We start from the raw sequence: 6,417 nt of genomic DNA, 5'->3' as shown, positions 1-6,417 counted from the left end.
CTCCCCCGCTGCCGCCCAAAGGAGTACTTCTAGGAGCAAGGGGAGGGACTTTCAGTTTTAAAGGTCAGGGGTTAGGGATGGGACTTCCAGTCCCCACATGCAATTGGGGCAGGGCACCCATCAAGGGTGGGGCTACCCTTGCAGCCCTCAACGGCTCACCAAAAGACATTAACTGGTCCTCCAACTGAAATTATTGCCAACCTCTGATAGAATATAACAGAACCATTAATGCAGTTTCTGAGATTGTTAGCCATTTTTGTTAGGGTTATCTTATATTTTGATATGGATTCAATTATATGTAAGTGGTAAAAGAAAAAAAAACCTATCAGCATTTTGCATCGCTGATATGTTTGCACATCCTTGTGAATGAATCCTTGCCATAATGCTTTCTAGAACTATTGTGTTTATAACTGTCTAATTACAAATCTGAGAGACCAAGGTACTGAAACACACACAAACTATTGCAAACAGGCCTAACAGGCTTGTTCTTGTTCCATCCACCTTAGTCCTATTTAAAGGCTAACAAATACAGCATAGATATTAGAGATTCGGAACCTCTTTTATAGATAGAACTAGATACTGTGTTAAATAAGAATATCAGGAAGTTGGCAATAAAAGCAGAATGACACACACAATATACTTTACCAATATTTACATGCTTGTCAACTTTTGGAAAAGGAATGAGGAATAGCATTTTTAGAAATGTAGATCCATATCATGGTTATTTCAGTGCATTTTTATTATTAAAATTGATGCTTGAATAGTTATACTTGATGTTTTACTGGCTATTTTCAGTTTAAAATTAAAAATTTGTCTTTTATAGTACTGAAAGGGATTTTCACGACACCATAACAATAGACTTTAAGTTACTGCTCCTGTGTTCCTGGCTACACACACACACACACACACACACACACAAATATATATATCTCTATCTTGAAACAAGTTACACATATATTGGACTTTAGGAGTTTGGTCATACCTGGCAAAAGATAATCAAGTCATAAACTAATACTATATCCAATATATGTGTAACTCTTCTTTTAAGAGATTTACACTCTCTCTTTCTCTCTCTCTCTCTCTCTCTCTATATATATATATGTATGTATGCATGTATGAGTGTGTGTGTGTGTGTGTGTATAGTATTAGTTTATGACTTCATTATCTTTTGCCAGATATGACCAAACTACTATAGCCTAAGCTTAATATGCAAGTGTAACTTGTTGCAAGAGATTTATTACTTTTGGCTCTTGAACATCTGGCAGTAAAATGGCTAAAAGCAGAAGAAGTGGTAGCCTGACTCCTCAGAGAGTAGCAGTTCAAATAAAAGCAAAAATCCAAATGAGTGTAAAGTGAATACCATTAAAAGAGAACCAGCAGTTTGAAATCCAATCAATTTTTTAACAGACAAGTGAAAAGTAGTTTCAGGTACTACAACTATCCCTGAGGTTCTCGGCCAATTTTTGTGGTTTTACTACAACATTTTCCTATATTAAAAATTCTCTCTCCCTTGTTGCTTCATGGAAGATTCATAAAAACAACAGATGGAAAACTGATTATTATCCATCTACACAGCAAACCAAAGTGGATTGATTTAAATCAAAGTGATTTAAATCATAATATAAGTCAACAAACAGGAAGTTTAATTCAATAATCAATTTTAATCTTGTTTTGCATGTGTGCTTTTTAATTATTTCCCTCAACAATTGATTTTAACTAACTAGTAATCATAAAAAATGTTTGGAACTATAGTCCTTAAGAATTTCTTAATTTTTTTATTTTGTACACTTTTGTCATGTTTGGAAATTATGCATAAAACATTTCTCACTAGTTTCTTAATATTTTCAGTTGTTATTTCAGTCAAAGTGCATTCAGGTAGAAACTAGAATTTAATATAATTGTACAAAACAGAATCTTTATTGAATAAAGATATCTTAAATGTATTAGATGAGAAAAATATATCAAAATAAGTTTCTTTTATAGCCACTTTAAGTAAAAAAAAACTAGAAACATTCCCTGTAGTTAGTGAACTAAGTTGACTGTGGTTATCAGACCCATCAAGTTCTTTAAGTTAGTCATTCTCAGCCTCTTACATACAGTTCTATTCATATATTGGGAAGGAAAATATAGCATACTGCCTTTTTCAACTACCAGTCATGCTTGTTGATTTTGAAGGACTCAAGCCATGAGAAAAATGGACTTTCTGCCCTTAAGAAGAAGCAGGTATTGCCAAACTTGATTTGGCACTTCAGCAAACTCTGCTTTAAAGTTCCTAGCTAGTGATACCCCCTAGTTTAGACCTTGGACTTCCTTTAAAACTTTGTCAACAAACAGATTCTAGTTAATATTTTAATCCTAAAATGCAGTAAGCATATAACGTAATATTTCATAGATTTCATAGACTTTAGGGCTGGAAGGGACCTCGGAAGATCATCAAGTCCAGCCCCCTGCCCCCGGGGCAGGAAGTCAGCAGGAGTCACAGGATCCCAGCAAGATAAACATCCAAATGTGTCTTGAAGGCGTTCAAAGTAGGTGCTTGAACCAAGTCTATTTGAAACCTTGTGAGTTCGGACAGTAAAGAAGTTCTTCCTTATGTCTAGCCTGAAATGGTCATGGAGGAGTTTGTGACTGTTCAACCTTGTCATCCCTTGGGGTCCTCTGGTGAACAGATGTTCCCCCAGATGCTGGTGACCACCCCTTAAAAACCAGCTCACCCCTGAGCCTGCACTTTTCCAGGCTGAAGAGTCCCATAGCTCTCAGCCTGTCATCGTAAGGTCTGTTTTCCTGACCTCTGATCATGCACGTGGCTCTCCTCTGCACTCTCTCAAGCTTCTCTACATACTTTTTGAACTGTGGGGCCCAAAACTGGATGCAGTACTCCAGCTGCAGCTTCACCAAGGCTGAGTACAATGGGAGAATGATGTCCTGGGATTTGCTTGAGAAGCATCTATGGATGCAAGCCAGTGTTTTGCTCACTTTACTAGCTGCAGCGTCACATTGGAGGTTCATGTTCATCTTGTGGTCGATCATGACCCTCAAGTCCCTTTCATCCCTAATGCTAGCTAGCATAACACTGCCGAGCCTATAAGCATGCTGCAGGTTTTTCTATCCAAGGTGGAGAATCTTGCATTTTTTGGTGTAAAACACCATCAGGTTCTCATCTGCCCATTTCCTGAGCCTGTCAAGGTCAGCCTGGATTGCCCTCCTATCCTCAGGTGCGGCCGCTTTACCCCAAAGTTTGGTGTCATCAGTGAATTTGATTTAGGCTCCAGAGTGGTGAGAAACGCGCGGGTGAAAGCCTGCCACTCCCCCACTCTCTCGAAGCCCCCCAGAGACCCCCCCAGCAGCTGCGGAGACCCCTGCTGACCCACAGCACAGCTGGAGGCAAGTGGGGCCCATGGTGGGAGGGGGTTAACCCCTCACTGAGTGGAAGGAGGCAGCTGAGTGGAGCTGGGCCGGGTCAAACCCTGCCCAGGCCCCTACTTGGCCCAGCCTCCCAGGGAGAGAGAGAGAGGTAGGAGGAGGTACTCACCAATCCCCCTCCAGTACAGCAGGGCCCCCCAAATCCCGGGCAGGGCCCCCCCTTGCCCAAGAGCAGCTTTCCCCAGAGGCAGGTCCACTGCGCATGCGCGCAATTTAAAAGGGCCTGCCAACAGCAAAAAAAGCCCAGTTAGGCTCTGGAGTGGCAAGAGAGGTGTGGGTAAAAGCCCACCATGTCCCTGCTCCCCTGAAGCCCTCCAGAGACCCCCTCAGCAGCTGTGGATCCCCCCACCGACTCCTAGCACAGTGGGAGGCAAGCAGGACCCATGGGGGGAGGGGGTTAACCCCTCACTGAGTGGGAGGAGGCGGCTTAGTGGAGCCGGGCCAGGTCAAGCCCCACCCAGGCCCCTACTTTGTTCAGCCCCCCAAGAAGCCACGTGACCAGAGCCATGCGAACAGGCTGTGCAAACAGGCATGCTTGTCTGCCAGCCCATGAGTTAGCATGGAATTCGCATAGGAGAGTGCACGGGAGGGCCCAAGACCCTGACTGCAAACCCCCCAAGGGTAGACAGTCCCAGCTGTAGCCAGCCTACCAGAGGCATGACACAGATAGGTACACATCGCACATCAAGGGTCCCCTTAGGCTCTGTGGCCTCCCCCTCTGGCACCCCAGAGACCGCCCAGACAGAGCCCCTGGCTCTTGGCTGCACGGGCTCCTGTCCCTTTTTCAGGCTCTGGGCCTGGGATCATGGCCACCTTCCCGTGTGGTGTCTGCTCCCTTTTGGGGTCTCTGGCACGCCAACTGCAGGAGTTCCAGGTCACAGTCCAGAGACTACGTGCCATCAGGGACTGTGAGCAGGAGATAGACTCCTACTGCCAGGCCTTCTCCCCCAGGAGCTAGAGGGTAGACCACAGTCTCCCTCCAGGACAAAGGAGGACTCCAGGACCTCCCATTCTGTCCAGTCAGGGGCATGGACCAAAGTGGTCAAGGGCCCTAAGGCCCGCCATACCAAGACCCCCGTCCCACTGGAGCTTAGGAACAGGTACACACCTCTTGCTGCTCCAGCATAGCCCGCTGAGTTGCCAGCTTCCGCAGGCAACACAGGCTCAACTGCAGCTACTGCTTTCCCCAAGACAAAACGTAAGGTGTTTCTTGTGGGAGACTCCATCCTGCGGGGCACTGAGGGGGCAATCTGCCACCCCGACCCCTTAGCCCAGGAAGTCTGCTGCTTCCTGGAGGCCTGCATCCGGGACATTGCGGAGAAGATTCCTAAGCTTCTCCAGTCGACAGACCACTATCCTATGCTCCTTATTCACATGGGCACCAATGACACAGCTCAGAGCACTCCCAGCCAGGTCATGAGGCACTACAGGGATTTGGGAGTGGGGCTAAAGGGTCTAGGGGCACAGGTGGTGTTCTCTTCGATCCTCCCAGTCTCAGACTATGGGCTAAGGAGGGAGAGGAGGATCCACGTAGTCAACCAAAGACTGCGGAGCTGGTGTCATCAGGAAGGCTTTGGCTTCCATGACCACAGCCCACTCTTTGGTGAGAAAGACAGTGAGCTGCTGGGAAGAGAGGGCCTCCACCACTCTCCCCTAGGGAGGAGGCTCTTCTCAGCCAGACTGGCTGACCTGCTCCAACAGGCTTTAAACTAAGCCCGTTGGGGATGGGGGGGACTACTGCCACTGCTGGCCCGCTGAGCAACCCTTGCAAAGTCAGCAGGCCAAGGCACTTAAGGGAACCCACCCCTGCCCCAGCCTTGGTACAATCTGTGGGCAAGGCAAGAGCCCCCAAGGGCACACTTGCCTGCCTGTACACAAATGCCAGAAGCTTGGGGAATAAGCAAGAGGAGCTCGTCCTCCTGCCCAGTGCAAATAATTATGACATCATAGGGATAACAGAGACCTGGTGGGACTCCACTCATGACTGGACCTCGGTATAGATGGGTATACCCTGTACAGGAGGGATCGAGTAGATAAAAGGGGCAGGGGTGTATCTCTCTATGTTAAGGAAAGCTATGCATCCCTGCAAGCTGATATTGGCAACCAGGGTGGATGACTGGAGACCTTCTGGGTTAAAATCCGTGGGGAACACGGCACAGGGGACACAACGGTGGAAGTCTACTACAGGACTCCCACCCAAAGTCCTGAGCTTGACCAGGAGTTTGCCCAGGAACTGCCTGAGGCCACATGCTCCAGGACCATGGTGGTCATGGGTGACTTCAATTACCCGGCCATTTCGTGGGAGGATCACTCAGCAAAATCCAAGCAGTTGCAAAGTTTCCTCTCATGAGGGGATGACCTCTACCTGACTCAAGAAGTCTATGGGCCAATGAGAGGCAAAGCACTGCTCGACCTGGTACTGGCTACAGGGGATAACCTAATCGGCGACCTAGTGATTGATGGGAAGCTAGGTGACAGCAACCATGAGCTAATCAACTTCACCATCCGCTGTAAAGCTGGCAAGCCTGTCAGCAACACAGAAGTCCTTGACTTCAGAAAAGCTGACTTTGACAAGCTCAGGAGGCTTGTCAGTCAGATCCTAAGGAACCATGACCCCAGGGAGAGGGGAGTTCAAGAAGAGTGTTTGCTCCTCAAGGGAGCAATCCTCAATGCACAAGGTAAGTCTATTCCATCTTGGAGGAAAGGCAGCAAGAGGGCACAGTAGCCCCCCTGGCTCTCCAGGGACCTAGCAGACCTCCTGAGGCAAAAAAGAATGGCCTACAAAGGATGGAGGATGGGATTCACCTCCAAGGAGAATTATTCTGCACTGGTCCGGTCCTGCAGCGAGCAAACCAGGAAAGCCAAGGCTGCAACTGAACTCCAACAAGCTTTGAGCATCAAGGACAATAAAAAGTCCTTTTTCAGGTATGTGGGGAGCCAGAGGAAAAGCAAGGGCAATGTTGGACCCCTGCTAAACCAGATGGGGCAACTGAC

Source organism: Crocodylus porosus, unplaced genomic scaffold (genome assembly GCF_001723895.1).
Source record: "Crocodylus porosus isolate Cpor-Errol unplaced genomic scaffold, CroPor_comp1, whole genome shotgun sequence".
NCBI classification, from domain to species: domain Eukaryota; kingdom Metazoa; phylum Chordata; order Crocodylia; family Crocodylidae; genus Crocodylus; species Crocodylus porosus.
Note: the sequence above shows the minus strand (reverse complement) of the source record.